This window comes from Lithobates pipiens, unplaced genomic scaffold (genome assembly GCF_037356315.1).
Source record: "Lithobates pipiens isolate NorthernLeopardFrog02 unplaced genomic scaffold, aLitPip1_a1.2 Scaffold_27, whole genome shotgun sequence".
Lineage (NCBI taxonomy): Eukaryota > Metazoa > Chordata > Amphibia > Anura > Ranidae > Lithobates > Lithobates pipiens.
The window spans coordinates 139,980,968-139,998,791 of NW_027507788.1; the positions used below are offsets into that span (position 1 = coordinate 139,980,968).

Consider the following 17,824-nt stretch of genomic DNA (forward strand, 5'->3'; position numbering starts at 1 on the left):
CAGCAATTTCCTTGGGGTGTCAACTTTCCAAAATGGGGTCATTTGGGGGGGGGTTTGTACAGCCCTGACATTTTAGCACCTCAAGAAATGAGATAGGCAGTCATAAATTAAAAGCTGTGTAAATTCCAGAAAATGTACTCTAGTTTGTAGATGCTATAACTTTTGCGCAAACCAATAAATATACGCTTATTGACATTTTTTTTACTAAAGACATGTGGCTGAATAAATTTTGCTCTAAATGTATGACTAAAATTTAGTTTATTCGATTTTTCTTATAACAAAAATTTTCGGACTTTTTCCATTTATATCACAAGAAATTTAAATCGCAGAGGCAATCAAATACCATCAAAAGAAAGCTCTATTTGTGGGAAGAAAAGGACGCAAGTTTCGTTTGGGTACAACATTGCATGACCGCGCAATTACCAGTTAAAGCAGTGCAGTGCAAAATTGTAAAAAGACCTCTGGTCTTTAGGCTGACAATTGGTCCGGGGCTCAAGTGCAGTGGCGGCTGGTGAAGTTTTTGGATGGGGGGGCGCCAGACCCCGTCCATCATTTTTGGCCCATCCCACTTCCCATAAACCATGCCCCTTATGTAATCCACCTAATCCATCCCCTGCATTCCACTTCCTTCCATCCATAGTGTCATAGTGAGTTATCTGTACACAACAATAGGGCTGGGCAGCTTTAGTAACAGAACTTCACACTGAGATATTGGGACATAGCACAGGACTAAAACCTCAAGGGACAAGGGAATTTAAACTGGGATAGTTTGCAAGTATGAGGCAGCTGCTTGGGGACACACAACAATGCCAGGGCCCAGGGCAGCTGCCCCTTTTCCCCGGCCTTAAAGATGTCCCTGCCCTGGGTTTATGTAGCAGTGATATTATCAGTCTTAAACGTTATATACAGCAAATGCCTTCTGAACCACTTAAGGACCAGCTATAAAAAAATTTGCTATAAAATTACTTAGAAACCCCCAAACATTATATATTGTTTTTTTTTTTCTAACACCCTAGAGAATAAAATTGAGGTCATTGCAATACTTATTTTCATACTGTATTTGCACAATGGTCTTACAAGCGCACTTTATTTGGAAAAAAAAATCATTTTTTTAAATAAAAAAATAAGATAACAGTAAATTTACCCCAATTTTTAGATATATTCTGAAAGATAATGTTACGCCGAGTAAATTGATATCCAGCATGTCACGCTTCTAAATTGCGCCCGCTTATGGAATGGCGTCAAACTTTTACCCTCAAAAATCTCCATAGGCAGCGTTTAAAAAATTCTACAGGTTGAATATTTTAAGTTATAGAGGAGGTCTAGGGCTAGAATTATTGAGCTCAGTCTAACGATTGCGGCGATACCTGTGTGGTTTGACGTTTTCATATGCGGGCGGCCGGGCGCAGTACTCACGTATGCGTTCGCTTATGCACGCGAGATCGTCGGGACTAGGTGCTTTAAAAAACATTTTTTTTTCACAGTTTTAAAAAAAAATGGTGTCACTTTTATTCCTATTACAAGGAATGTAAACATTCCTTGTAATAGAAAAAAGCATGACAGGTCCTCTTAAATATGAGATCTGGGTCAAAAAGTCCTCAGATCTCATATTTACACTGAAATACAAAAAAGGTTTATAAAATGTCTTTGCCAGCAAATTAACTGTGAATAACAAGCAACATAGCAGACCATTACTTTGCACTTGCTGAATAAGAATACCGCATGGCATGATGTGATCCTCCTGCAAGAAGCATGAAATTATTTGTTTCTTTTACAAATTGCTTATTGCTCTCTAATATAATAATTCCTGCACAAGTGCACAGCACACAGAGAGTGGTCTAGTAAAGGCTTAGGTCAGGTGCATTTGGTAATTAATTATTATTTACTTAATTATTTAATTTTTTTCACAGTCAGAGAGTCAATTATGCCACTCACCGTCTTGCAGCTCCGCTCGGGCTGAGGAACGGAGCTGCCGACGTCACTTCTGGGTTTCGTGAAGCAGCCGAAAGCCGGAAGTGACCTGCCTGTCTCTGAATGACAATGCTCCCGCCCGTAGAATCACAGCTAGTCGGCGTTCTACAGTGCGCCGCAGGGCGAGTTTTTAACCCGCAAATGAAGTGCCTATGGACGGGCTGTCACTGCTGAAGTGGTTAACTATTTGGGTTCATGGATGCAATTTAGAGCTGAGTAAGGTCAGATGGCTTGAAGGAAATAATTAGGACAGCACCATCTAGTGGTGAATATCCAAATGGCTAAAATAACCAATACAACCATGCTTCTAATCTTCTATATGAAAGAACCAATTTGGACAGCACCATCTTAGTGGTGAATATCCAAATGACCAAAATAAAAAAAACAACCATGCCGCTGAAGTAAATCATTAGGACAGCACCATCTAGTGGGGAAAAGCCATATGGCTGAAAATGCCTATACTAACAGATCAGAAAAAGTTTTTTTTTTTTTTTAATTCATATAATTCACAAAAACTGTTTATATAATAACAATAAAAAAACTTCTGAAAGTACATTAAACTAAAAGATAGGTATTAAGATAAAAACCCTGAGGAACCAAGGCTCTAATCTAAAAAGTCCGCTAAAAATCTTGCTAAAAACAGGCATATTATTGCAAGCAATAATCAGTTAAAAACATTTTGAATCAATATTGATGTTTAATCCCAAAGGCTGGAGAGATTGAAGTCTATATATCCACTGTGTTTCCATCTGCAACACTTTTTTGGTCATGTCAGTTCCTCCCCAATACTGGCAAACCCTAACAATGCCCCAGAACCTGAGTGAGGATGGGTCCTTACTGTGTATCAACCTGAAGTGGTTAGATACACTGTGGGCTTGAACCCATTTTGTATATTATCTATATGTTCTTCCACTCTTTTGGCCACAGTTCTAGTGGTCCTGCCAAAGTTTTGGAAATTGCATGGACACATGAGCAGGTAAGTGACATATCTAGTGTCACAGGTGATAAACTGCCTAATGTCATATTCCTCACCTGTGACCACTGATGGAAAGCTAGTGGCTTTCCTAGTTTTGTCCCTAGTAATTCTGCATACTTTGCATCTCTTACATTTATAGAACACAATGCGGTCCAAAAAAGTGGTGGGTTTCTTGGGGGGCCGAATGACATTTTTGGCCAACATATTGCATAACCTTGGGGCTCTTCTATAAATAAACTTAGGTTTGTTTTCTGTTTCTAAGGGTTTGGTCTTTTTGTAATATTGGCCAGTAGGTTTTGATTATCCTTTCCACCTCTTTATATTGGAGATTAAAACCTGAAACAAATGCCATATTGAATTGGTCCCCTGCCTCTGAGTGCCTGGCTTTTGGTCTCAAAAGGGTAAGGCGATCAATTTGCCTAACTTGTTCTCTCGTAATCTCCCTTCTTTCTTTTATTGTACACTTTTTCTATGAATCTATTAATGGGTCTGGCTCCCCCAACCAGAATCCATCCTAAAGATCTCGAGATCGAAAAACTGGATGCACGATTGATGTCAGGTACTGGTAAACTTTATTTGGTATTTATTGTTATTTATATAGACTAGAAAACCATCCAACTCTTCCTTTGGACCCTCTCACACAATGAAAATATCATCTATGTACCTTTGGTACATTTGAATTTGGGGCCACTGGTCAGAAAAAGTAAATTTCTCCTCCCACTTGTTTAAAAAGATATTAGGAATACTGGGTGTATATTTAACCCCCATAGCCACTCCTTTTATTTGGTTAAAACAATCTTCTGCATGTCAGAAGAAATTGTTAGTCATTGCCATTTCTAAGGCTTCCATGAGGAACTTTTTTGGGGGGTTTTGAGGTAACAATATTTCTTCAAGCCCTTGAAGTGGCATTAAGGGCATCCTTCTGTACAATGTTGGTATATAGGGATTCAACATCCACTGTGACCAACAACGTACATTCTCCTATCACCATTTCCCTAATCCTATTAATAAGGTCCTCCTTACTATCCTTTTAGGTATGCTTTGCCCCTAGTGGCTATAGGCTGCAAAAAAGATATCAATATATTCTCCCAACCAAGTGTAAAGGGAGTCTATCTCACTTACAATAGGTCTGCCTGGGGGACTGGACCTATTCTTACGGTATCTCACAAAAGTGAGCACACCCCTCACATTTTTGTAAATGTTTTATTATATCTTTTCATGTGACAAAACTGAGGAAATTACACTTTGCTACAATGTAAAGTAGTGAGTGTACAGCTTGTATAACAGTGATAATTTGCTGTCCCTCAAAATAACTCAACATACAGCCATTAATGTTTAAAATGCTGGCAACAAAAGTGAGTACACCCCTAAGTGAAAATGTCCAAATTGGGCCCAAAGTGTCTATATTTTGTGTGTCCACCATTATTTTTCAGAACTGCCCTAACCCTCTTGGGCATGGAGTTCACCAGAGCTTCACGGATTGCCACTAGAGTCCTCTTCCACTCCTCCGAGACAACATCACGGAGCTGGTGGATGTTACAGACCTTGCACTCCTCCACCTTCCATTTGAGGATGCCCCACAGATGCCCAATAGGGTTTAGGTCTGGAGACATGCTTGGCCAGCCCATCACCTTTACCCTCAGCTTCTTTAGAAAGGCAATGGCCATCTTAGAGGTGTGTTTGGGATAGTTATCATGTTGGAATACTGCCCTGCGGCCCAGTCTCTGAAGTAAGGGGATTATGCTCTGTTTCAGTATGTCACAATACATGTTGGCATTTATGGTTCCCTCATTAAACTGTAGCTCCCCAGTGCCGGCAGCACTCATGCAGTCCCAGACCACGAGACTCCTACCACCATGCTTGACTGTAGGCAAGATACACTTGTCTTTGTACTCCTTACCTGGTTGCTGCCACACACACTTGACACCATCTGAACCAAATAAGTTTATCTTGGTCTCATCAGACCACAGTACATGGTTTCACTAATCCATGTTCTTAGTCTACTTGTCTTCAGCAAACTGTCTACAAGCTTTCTTGTGCATCATCTTTAGAAGAGGCTTCCTTCTGGGACAACAGCCACGCACACCAATTTGATGCAGTGTGTGGCGTATGGTCTGAGCACTGACAGGCTGACCCCCCCCCCCCCCACTTCAACCTCTGCAGCAATGCTGGCAGCACTCATACGCCTACTTCCCAAAGACAACTTATGGATATGACGCTGAGCATGTGCACTCAACTCCTTTGGTTGATCATGGCGATGCCTGTTCTGAGTGGAACCTGTCCTGTTAAACCGCTGTATGGTCTTGGCCACCATGCTGAAGCTCAGTTTCAGGGTCTTGGTAATCTTCTTATAGCCTAGGCCATCTTTATTTAGAGCAACAATTCTTTTTTTTCAGATCCTCAGAGAGGTCTTTGCCATGAGGTGCCATGTTGAACTTCCAGTGACCAGTATGAGAGAGTGAGAGCGATAACACCAAATTTAACACACCTGCTTCCCATTCAGACCTGAGACCTTGTAACACTAACGGGTCACATGACACCGGGGAGGTAAAAGGGCTAGTTGGGCCCAATTTAGACATATTTCCTTAGGGGTGTACTTACTTTTGTTGCCAGCGGTTTAGACATTAATGGCTGTTTGTTGAATTATTTTCAGGGGACAGCAAATTTACACTGTTATACAAACTGTATATTCACTATTTACATTGTAGCAAAGTGTAATTTCTTCAGTGTTGTCACATGAAAAATAAAATATTTACAAAATTGTGAGGGCTGTACTCACTTTTGTGAGATACTGTATGTTGGAGCAGAGGATCCATTATTTCCAGGTCCATATTTGATACCCCACACCAGGCTTTGCATCTTCGGAGTGAGACGTGGAACGCACGCTAGTGATGGACGAACTTCCGACGGGACGTTTCGCGAACGCGAAACGCGAACGGACACAAACGTTCGCGAAAACGACCGTTCGCCGCGGGCTCCATTGACTTCAATGGGAGGCGAATTTCGCAAACCTTTAGGTCGAATTTGCGGCCACGGGGTAATTATTAGGGGGTAGCACGTAGTCCCACCACCTGGACAATAGCATAATACATGTATGAGGTGAATTTGGGATCGATAACTACAAGCATTTTTTTTTTATTTGGGAAATTGTTCTGACAATTCAGGACTATGGAGCTAATGAAGGCAATGGAGGAGAGGGAAGGTCAGGGACCAGGGTAGGCAAACAAGAGGGTGCAGGAGATACAGAGCACTGACAGCAGCACCGTAATACAGAGCACTGACATCAGCACCGTGACATACAGCGCTGACAGCAGCTCCGTGACATACAGCGCTGACAGCAGCTCCGTGACATACAGCGCTGACAGCAGCTCCGTGACATACAGCGCTGACAGCAGCTCCGTGACATACAGCGCTGACAGCAGCTCCGTGACATACAGCGCTGACAGCAGCACCGTGACATACAGCGCTGACAGCAGCTCCGTGACATACAGCGCTGACAGCAGCTCCGTGACATACAGCGCTGACAGCAGCTCCGTGACATACAGCACTGACAGCAGCTCCGTGACATACAGCGCTGACAGCAGCTCCGTGACATACAGCGCTGACAGCAGCACCGTGACATACAGCGCTGACAGCAGCTCCGTGACATACAGCGCTGACAGCAGCTCCGTGACATACAGCGCTGACAGCAGCTCCGTGACATACAGCGCTGACAGCAGCTCCGTGACATACAGCGCTGACAGCAGCTCCGTGACATACAGCGCTGACAGCAGCACCGTGACATACAGCGCTGACAGCAGCTCCGTGACATACAGCGCTGACAGCAGCTCCGTGACATACAGCGCTGACAGCAGCTCCGTGACATACAGCACTGACAGCAGCTCCGTGACATACAGCGCTGACAGCAGCTCCGTGACATACAGCGCTGACAGCAGCACCGTGACATACAGCGCTGACAGCAGCTCCGTGACATACAGCGCTGACAGCAGCTCCGTGACATACAGCGCTGACAGCAGCTCCGTGACATACAGCGCTGACAGCAGCTCCGTGACATACAGCGCTGACAGCAGCTCCGTGACATACAGCGCTGACAGCAGCTCCGTGACATACAGCGCTGACAGCAGCTCCGTGACATACAGCGCTGACAGCAGCACCGTGACATACAGCGCTGACAGCAGCTCCGTGACATACAGCGCTGACAGCAGCTCCGTGACATACAGCGCTGACAGCAGCTCCGTGACATACAGCGCTGACAGCAGCTCCGTGACATACAGCGCTGACAGCAGCTCCGTGACATACAGCGCTGACAGCAGCTCCGTGACATACAGCGCTGACAGCAGCTCCGTGACATACAGCGCTGACAGCAGCTCCGTGACATACAGCGCTGACAGCAGCTCCGTGACATACAGCGCTGACAGCAGCTCCGTGACATACAGCGCTGACAGCAGCTCCGTGACATACAGCGCTGACAGCAGCTCCGTGACATACAGCGCTGACAGCAGCTCCGTGACATACAGCGCTGACAGCAGCTCCGTGACATACAGCGCTGACAGCAGCACCGTAAGCAGCCCCAGGAGGAAGTCAGCACAGCACAGGGATGGTGTGATCCCCTCATAATAAGAACCCCCAGGAGGAAGTCAGCACAGCACAGGGATGGTGGGAGCCCCTCATAATAAGAACACCCAGGAGGAAGTCAGCACAGCACAGGGATGGTGGGAACCCCTCATAATAAGCAGCCCCAGTAGAAATATGACACCGCTCAACCTCTTCAAAGAGGAGGGTAGGGGCATATAGTACGGTGTGCTTTTTTGGGTCAGGGAAGTGAGCCAAATGAATTAAGAAGGTCTGTGTGCTTGATTCCAAAAATTGTTTATAGACATATACATGGTCTACTGATCACATGTGTTGAATTCCTCCGAGATCCATGCCTCATTCATTTTTAGAAATGTGAGGTAGTTAACACTGTGGTGAGCTAGGCGAGTACGCTTATCGGTCACAATCCCCCCTGCTGCGCTGAACGTCCTTTCGGACAGGACACTGGATGAGGGGCAAGCCAACAGTTCGATTGCAAATTGGGCAAGCTCTGGCCAGAGGTCAAGCCTGCCCACCCAGTAGTCTAGGGGTTCATCACTCCTCAGAGCGTCCACATCGGCCGTTAACCCAATGTAGTCGGACACCTGACGGTCTAGGCGTTCCCTGATGCTGGATCCGGATGACACCTGTCGATGGGTCGGCTGAAAGAATGACCTCATATCCGAAGTCACCAACACATCTTCAAACCGGCCTCTTCTTGCAGGCGCTGTTGGATTGGTACCCGCAAATCCTTCTCTGGGAGTGGGAATTGCTCCTCTGCCAGCGCACGCAAAAGCAGAATGCAGCATTTCTCGAAGCAAGGCCTGGAAGTGCTGCATTCTGACAGCCCTCTGCGACGGCGGTAACATTTCCGCCATTTTGTGTTTGTACCGGGGGTCTAAGTACGTTGCCACCCAGTACTGGTCCTTGACCCTCATGCTTTTTATACGGGGGTCCCTATTAAAACACTGGAGCATGAAGGCCCCCATTTGCACTAAAGTGGAAGCGGTGTGGTGGCCTGGCTCCTGCTCATCATCCAGGATAATGTCGTCCTCTTCATTCTCCTCTCCCCATCCTCGCACAACAGGGATCCCAGAAAGGTTTAAAGCATGCTCTTCTTGCTCCTGCTCATCCGCCCCGGCACCATCCTCCTCTGACTCCTCATCAGACTCCTGTTGTTGACTTGTCTCAGATAGAGTAGCCCCCCCTGGGAATTCATCCAGCATTGCGACTTCCTCATCTTCCCGCTCCTGCTCCTCCACAGCCTGATCAATGACACGACGCAATGCACGCTCCAGAAAGAAGGCATAAGGTACCATGTCACTGATGGCGCCATGGCTGCGACTGACCAGTTTGGTGATCTCCTCAAATGGCCGCAGAAGTCTGCATGTGTCGCGCATGAGCAGCCACTGGCGCGGTGAAAAAAAACCCAGCTCCCCAGAACCGTTTCTTTCGCAGAGTTCATACAGGTAGACGTTAACTGCACGTTTCTGCTGGAGCAGCCTATCAAGCATATAGAAGGTTGAGTTCCATCGCGTCGGGCAATCGCAAATAAGACGTCTGACCGGCAGATGGTGTCGCCGCTGAATGTCAGCAAGGCGAGCCATGGCCGTGTAAGATCTTCTGAAATGGGCCGAGATTTTCCTTGCCTGCCGCAAGATGTCCTGGACCCCAGGGTATTTGACAAGGAATCGCTGCACGACCAAGTTTAAGACGTGTGCCATGCACGGCACGTGCGTGATTTTGCCCTGTTTCAATGCGCTAAGCAGATTGGCACCGTTGTCACACACCACTTTACCAACTGTCAAATTGAGCGGTGTTAGCCACTCATCTGCCTGTGAACGCAAAGCTGAAAGGAGTGCCGGGCCAGTGTGGCTCTTTGCTTCCAGGCACAACAGACGCAGCACGGCATGGCAACGTCTCACCTGGCATGTGGAATAGGTTCTGGGGAGCTTGGGCGGTGCAGTGGAAGAGACGCTAGCAGCGGAAAAGGAGGAGGCAGCTGAGGAGGAGAGGGAGGAGGATGGAGTAGGAGGAGGAGAAGAAGAGTCAGGCCTGCATGCAATCCGTGGCGGTAAAACCAAATCTACACGGGTGCCACGGGTTACATGCTTGACGGCCGTCAGAAGGTTCACCCAGTGGGCAGTAAAACTGATATACCTTCCCTGCCCGTGTTTGCTAGACCACGTGTCTGTGGTCAGATGTATCTTGGCACCGACACTGTGTGCCAGAGATACATTCACTTGCCGCTGAACATGGCCATATAGCTCTGGGATGCCCTTCTCTGAGAAATACTTCCTTCCTGGGACCTTCCATTGTGGTGTTCCAATGGCCACAAATTTGCGAAAGGCCTCCGAGTCCACCAGTTTATATGGCAGTAGTTGGCGGGCTATGAGTTCTGACAAGCCAGCCGCCAACCGTTGGGCAAGAGGGTTATCCGGCGTCATCATTTTTTTACGCTCAAACATTAGGCCCACGGAAGCCTGCCTTTTTGCAGAAAAATGTGAGCTTGGCGTGATGGAAGGTGGAGTGGAGGACAATTGTGAGGAGAGAGGAGAAGGAGAAGTAGAAGACGAGGCTGGACGGTGAGAGCCTGCAGTGTGGCTTTGTGTGTTCCGTTGCTCCCACTGGGCTCGGTGATGGCTGCTCATGTGCCTTCTTAAGGCGGTCGTCCCTAGGTGAGTATTGGGCTTACCGCGACTAACGCGTTGACTGCAAAGATTGCAGATGGCAACGCTATTGTCAGCAGCGGACACGTTAAAAAAAGCCCACACTGCGGAGCCATGTGCCGGTGTCCTGGGAGCGCCAGATGTGACCGTACATGGTCGATGACTCGCTCCTGATACATTTGCAGTCTGCTTTGTCCCTGCTGTGCAATGTAAGTCATTGCTGCTTCTCCTCCCTATCTGCTGGTCCATATCTCCCTCTGAACTCCCCTCCTCTTCCTCTCTTGTGGGCACCCACGTGACATCACTAGACACGTCATCATCAACGTCACCTTCCCCACCGCTATAAGTAGAGTAGGCAGCAACACCGGGGACCAACCTCCTCCTTGGGCTGATCTGGGTACTGGCGTCAGACTGCTGAGTAGCGCTTGTTGCTACCTCCTCTTCCTGATCCAATACCAAGAGTGGCTGCGCATCAGAAATGTCCTCTTGATATGGATCGGAAAATAATTCCAGTGACTCAAGCGGAAGGTATGTGGTGGTGGTGGTGGTGGTCGTGTTGTTGGTGGTAGTGTCTTTGGGGGTGCACATAGCAGAGAGTGAAGAAGAGGGTGCAGATCGAGAGGATGAGGAGGGTGCAGAAGAGTAAGGCTGAGCGAGCCACTCAACCAAGTCTGGTGCATCCTTTAAAGTAATTGAACGCACCTTCTGCAACTTCCCACTTTGGCTCAAGCCTGTTGCTCCTGCCCTACCCCTACCACCCCTGCGGAAGGGCCTGCCTCTTCCTCTGCATGTCATTTTTTAAATGACCCTGTGACAAAACTCTTAGTCCCTATACCGCTGAAGGACTGCTGCAGTATAGGTGAGCGGTCAGCAGTGGTGCACGTCAACCCTATCTATTGTGGACCTATAGCGGTCCTTACAGAACAGCAGACTGTACCGCACTCAAGCCTATGTACCGTAGCACCCTATACCAAGTTACCAGTCCTTATAAGAACTTTTGTGGACCAAGCAGGTTGTGTATTAGTGTTTAGCAGACTGTACGTCAGTCCCTATACCGCTGAAGGACTGCTGCAGTATAGGGCAGCGGTCAGCAGTGGTGCACGTCAACCCTATCTATTGTGGACCGATAGCGGTCCTTACAGAACAGCAGACTGTACCGCACTCAAGCCTATGTACCGTAGCACCCTATACCAAGTTACCAGTCCTTATAAGAACTTTTGTGGACCAAGCAGGTTGTGTATTAGTGTTTAGCAGACTGTACGTCAGTCCCTATACCGCTGAAGGACTGCTGCAGTATAGGGCAGCGGTCAGCAGTGGTGCACGTCAACCCTATCTATTGTGGACCGATAGCGGTCCTTACAGAACAGCAGACTGTACCGCACTCAAGCCTATGTACCGTAGCACCCTATACCAAGTTACCAGTCCTTATAAGAACTTTTGTGGAACAAGCAGGTTGTGTGTTAGTGATTAGCAGACTGTACGTCAGTCCCTATACCAATGAAGGACTGCTGCAGTATAGGGCAGCGGTCAGCAGTAGTGCACGGCAACCCTATGTATTGTGGACCGATAGCGGTCCTTACAGAACAGCAGACTGTACCGCACTCAAGCCTATGTACCGTAGCACCCTATACCAAGTTACCAGTCCTTATAAGAACTTTTGTGGACCAAGCAGGTTGTGTATTAGTGTTTAGCAGACTGTACGTCAGTCCCTATACCGCTGAAGGACTGCTGCAGTATAGGGCAGCGGTCAGCAGTGGTGCACGTCAACCCTATGTATTGTGGACCGATAGCGGTCCTTACAGAACAGCAGACTGTAACGCACTCAGGCCTATGTACCGTAGCACCCTATACCAAGTTACCAGTCCTTATAAGAACTTTTGTGGACCAAGCAGGTTGTGTGTTAGTGATTAGCAGACTGTACGTCAGTCCCTATACCAATGAAGGACTGCTGCAGTATAGGGCAGCGGTCAGCAGTAGTGCACGGCAACCCTATGTATTGTGGACCGATAGCGGTCCTTACAGAACAGCAGACTGTAACGCACTCAGGCCTATGTACCGTAGCACCCTATACCAAGTTACCAGTCCTTATAAAAACTTTTGTGGACCAAGCAGGTTGTGTGTTAGTGTTTAGCAGACTGTGCGTCAGTCCCTATACCGCTGAAGGACTGCTGCAGTATAGGGCAGCGGTCAGCAGTGGTGCACGTCAACCCTATCTATTGTGGACCGATAGCGGTCCTTACAGAACAGCAGACTGTACCGCACTCAAGCCTATGTACCGTAGCACCCTATACCAAGTTACCAGTCCTTATAAGAACTTTTGTGGACCAAGCAGGTTGTGTATTAGTGTTTAGCAGACTGTACGTCAGTCCCTATACCGCTGAAGGACTGCTGCAGTATAGGGCAGCGGTCAGCAGTGGTGCACGTCAACCCTATGTATTGTGGACCGATAGCGGTCCTTACAGAACAGCAGACTGTAACGCACTCAGGCCTATGTACCGTAGCACCCTATACCAAGTTACCAGTCCTTATAAGAACTTTTGTGGACCAAGCAGGTTGTGTGTTAGTGATTAGCAGACTGTACGTCAGTCCCTATACCAATGAAGGACTGCTGCAGTATAGGGCAGCGGTCAGCAGTAGTGCACGGCAACCCTATGTATTGTGGACCGATAGCGGTCCTTACAGAACAGCAGACTGTACTGCACTCAGGCCTATGTACCGTAGCACCCTATACCAAGTTACCAGTCCTTATAAAAACTTTTGTGGACCAAGCAGGTTGTGTGTTAGTGTTTAGCAGACTGTGCGTCAGTCCCTATACCGCTGAAGGACTGCTGCAGTATAGGGCAGCGGTCAGCAGTAGTGCACGGCAACCCTATGTATTGTGGACCGATAGCGGTCCTTACAGAACAGCAGACTGTAACGCACTCAGGCCTATGTACCGTAGCACCCTATACCAAGTTACCAGTCCTTATAAGAACTTTTGTGGACCAAGCAGGTTGTGTGTTAGTGATTAGCAGACTGTACGTCAGTCCCTATACCAATGAAGGACTGCTGCAGTATAGGGCAGCGGTCAGCAGTAGTGCACGGCAACCCTATGTATTGTGGACCGATAGCGGTCCTTACAGAACAGCAGACTGTACCGCACCCAAGCCTATGTACCGTAGCACCCTAGACAGACCAAGTTACCAGTCCTGATAAAGAGCTTTGTGGAACAAGTGAGTTGTGAATGATTAGCAGACTGCAGCAGAAGGGCAGCAGTCAAGTATAATATTCTTTCTATATTTGGAAGAAAGAATATTATACGTGTACAAGCCTATTACCGTACCACTGATACCAGTCCTGAAAAGAACCTTTGTGGAACTAATAGTAACAGCAAGTCTTTAAAATTATCCTCACTGCCTGACACACTGCTTCCTGCCTGTCCCTATACAAATTGGCAAAAAAGAGTAGGCTGGAACGATTAGCTGGAACAGCTCTTTTGTGGACCTGATAGTAACAGCTAATGATGATGATGATGATGATGATGAAGAAAGACTAATCTGGCTGAGCTGTCCCTAAAATAGCAGCATACAGCGCTCTGTCCCTTTATCTAAACTGACAAAAGAAACTCAGGCTGCTGACCTAACACCTATACCAGTCCTGAAAAGAACTTTTGTGTACCAAATAGCTAGCGTTTTCTCTGTCCCTACTCCACACAGGATCCTTTCCCTACAGTGACAGAAGAAAGAATGTAAAATGGCCACCGGATCGGGTGTATTTATAGGTTAGGGGGAATGTCCAAGTGTCCATGAGCTGTCATGTCTCAATTGGTTGTCCTGTAACACATGATAAACGTGTCACGAAAGGTTAAAGTTCTTGTATACATTAAACACGTAAGTCCGCCGGGGCGAACGACGGAAAAAGGCGTTCGAACCCGCGGACGGCGAAAGTCGGAAATTCGCCGCGAAACGACCGCCGGGCGAACCGTTCGGCCATCACTAACGCACGCTACCCCCAGGGATCAGCTGACTCACACACGCTGTTTACACCTAGTGCCAGGCCAGGCACTATCACATAACTGCTATCATTGCTGCTGTTTTTAGTTTATTAAAAAATACTACACTATTAGACTTTTATCCGTGTCTCCTGTGGAGTCATCTTTTACATTCTAGCTCTTTCCTGAGTGGCCACTGGAGTGGATTCATGCCATTAGTGGAACCAATCTGGTGTTCTCAAAGTGTTTTTTGACCATCCTGTAAAAAGGGATCAAACAGCTCTGTTGAGTGGTCATCTTCATACTGAGCACTTGTGGTGGAAGATGTAGAAGTTTTATCTCAGAGTATTCTGTTTCGGTGTTGGGATTTATTCACTTATGGACTTTATGCTTGCTTATTTTCTCATTAATGTGCACATTTGAGTCTGATGCAGTGTTTTCTTTGTGCCAGTTTTTTTTTTTTTTTTTTTATGAACATGTATAGCACCTTATTCTTTTATAATTTTGCACAATTCCAGTGATTTGTTCACTTTAAAGGGACAGCTGTTTGTTTATATGTTCTCATCCTCACAAGTGTCAGGTCACCTTGAGGCGAGGTGACAGATGCACACCGAAGGGATCAGGAGTGCACCGCAAGGTTGTGGACCCTAAGGCTGACTGCTGCGGACGGGAGACAGATCCCACCGAGGTTAGAGAGTAAGATTCCCTGGGGTGTGGAGTCTAAGCCCTTGTACACACAGTCGGAGAATCTGTCGGAATGAGTCTTATCGGACCGTGTCGTCAGATAATCCGACTGTGTGTGGTATGCATCGGACTGATTCCGTCCGAATCTCCGTCCGACCCAATTTTCCAACATGTTGGAAATATTTCCCGACCAACTGGGCCGGACGGACAGAATCCGATCATGTGTAGAGCATTTTGATCGGACCAAGTGCCACGCATGCTCAGATCAAATTCCTACATCAAAGCTATTGGTTACTAGCCTGAATGTAGTCCCATCGTAACGAAATTACATCATCACGTTCTGAAAGATCAGATTTTTCGCCAACTTGGCCCAACCGTGTGTATGCAACAGTTTCGGCCACAATTCGTCGGACTAAATCCGACAGGCAAAATCCGACGGATTTGGTTGGCAAAATCTCCGACCGTGTGTACGTGGGCTAAGAGCCAGCAGGTGTTCACCAGAGCCTCTAGTGATGAGGATGGACTTGGCTGTAACTGGCTCCAGGTCGCGACCCCCAAGGTCCCCCAGCTCGCACCCACAGTAGGCAACAGGAGGACAGGGATAGTGAGGGACAAAGCCAAGGTCGGGGCCACAAGCAGACAGGAATAGTCAAGGACACGCCAATGGGTCAGGATCACAGGCAAACAGGGATAGTCAAGGACACGCCAAAGTCGGTAACGGAACAACAGAAGCGCACACGGCAGGTAACAGGAAGCTAAACACACAAAGGAATACACAATGGTTGATCAGCAGGGTTGGCCTGCAGTGCACAGGTTAATATAGATTTCTCTGATAGGAGCTAGGGTGGAGTCATGCCCGAGGATGGATTACAAAAGCAGTCAGGTGAGGGTCGGCTGGTCTCTAGAGATGAACACATGGAAACAGGTAAGCAAACCAACTCTATTGCATAACCATGACAGTACCCTCCCTCTTACGAGGCCTCCCCCTCCCCCGCCTGGGTCCAGGCTTAAAGGGAAACTCCAGATGGAACCTCCTCAACAGACTAGGAGCAAAGACCTCAGATGCAGTGATCCAAGACCTCTCCTCAGGGCCAAACCCTTTCCAATGTACAAGGTACTGAAGAATGCCTTTACGGAGCCGGAAATCCAAAACTTGACTAACCTCGTATTTTAGATTATCCTCAGAGACTGGAACCGAGGTAGGAAGAGGATGAGAGGACTTGAGGACTAAAGGCTTTTTAGGAATGGGTAAGGGCATGAGAAGATCAGGAGCCTGAGCAGGGTCCCCCAGACCCTTAAAGATGAGCTGGGCATCTAGAACAGGACCACCAGACTGGGCAGAGGACAGTGAAACCCAGAGGTCAGGTTGGTTAGAAGGTGACAAGTCACAAGAGTCAAGCTGGATAGCTGAAACACAAACAGAATGCAGAGAACCCTGAGAAAAAGATTGAAAACCCCACCTGGCCGAATGAGGAAGTCTATCCAAAGGATGGATTGAGCCTCTTAAAAGGGTTTAAACGGACATAGTAGCAGTAGGGTGAGGCCGGGTCACCGAAGGTCCTGAACAAGAAGCAGGAAGCTCATTGGGCATAAGCTGGACTGGCATAACTGGTGCAGAGGCCAACTGACTAATATTGTCAGGGGTAGCGACCATCTCAATCGCATCACAGGGCATAGCAACTGTGGAACTTGCAGACAAGTTAGCCTGGCTGTGCGTCCAAGGGAGATTAGGGACAGGCAAAGCTAAATGGTTATGCAAACTGGAGTGAATGATCGACTCAGGTTCATAGGTGGGCCCCTCATCCAGAGTACCATTTGACCTAGAGAGTGCATCAGTCCGACTATTGCAGGACGCATCCCAGAGATCGCTATATACAGCGAGAAGAGCAGAAGATACTAGGATGGTGGTAACAGCAAGTTTCTCTTTTGGGGTACCCTTGAGTAGGCAGGAAGAGGAACAGGAGGGACCCCAAGCCAGGATCTGTCCAGCAGACCAGTCAACGTGTGGAGAATGGAGCCGTTACCAAGGAAGACCTAATATGATAGGAGATGAAGCCTTAGGTAAGACAAGGAAGGATATCCACTCCTGGTGGAGTGTCCCTACTGGCATCTTAACAGGAAGGGTCTGGAAGCGGATAGGGCCCCCTGGGAGAACAGTGCCATCAATCGCCAAGACCACCAATGGCATTGTAAGGGGCAAAAGGGTAAGTCTCATGGAGGATGCAGTTTCCCAATCCATGAAATTGGCAGCGGCTCCGGAATCCAGATGTGCTGAGACCGAACAAGAGGAAGCACCGACATGAAGCAACACAGAAAGGAGAAGACGAGAAGGTGAAGGTGGTATTTCAGGGTCTAATACTCCACCTTCCAGATGTATTAGCCCTGAGCGTTTTTCCGGGTGAAGAGAACAAGTGTCACGGAAATTACCTTTGGCCCCACAATAGAGGCATAGGCCCAGAGTTCTGCGCCTAGCATGTTCTTCGGGAGATAACTTAGTCCAGCCCAACTGCATAGGTTCCTCAGTAGGCAGGGGGTGCTCCTCGGATCGAAGAGAAGGGACTGGGGGCTCAGGCTGCCTAAAGAACGGGGAGTCCTGGCGTCTTTTTTCCAGGGCCCCCTGAAAAGCGAATATCGATCTGGTTACACAAGGTGATGACACTGTCCAGATCAGCAGGAAGGGATCTTCCTGCTAATTCATCCTTCACTCTTTCAGAGAGACCATGTAAAAAGGTTGCAACTAGGGCCTCATTATTCCAGCTTAATTCAGCTGTGAGGATACGGAACTGAAGAGCATACTGTCCCACAGAAGTGGACTCTTGACGGAGACGTAAAAGAGCGCTAGCCGCTGAGGAGAGACGACCCGGTTCCTCGAAGATATTCCAAAAAAAAAGTTTCAAGAAATCAGACAGGCTAGAAACCACTGGATCATTCAGTTCCCACAGAGGGGCAGCCCAAGCTAGCGCCTCGCAGGACAGGAGGGAT

General features: G+C 47.7%; 1 protein-coding gene across 1 annotated transcript in view; it reads right to left on the reverse strand.

The window, feature by feature from the left end:
* The window catches only part of LOC143934178 (L-amino-acid oxidase-like), a 117,662-nt gene that overhangs the window by 83,579 nt on the left and 16,259 nt on the right, over positions 1–17,824 (reverse strand). The window lies entirely within an intron of this gene.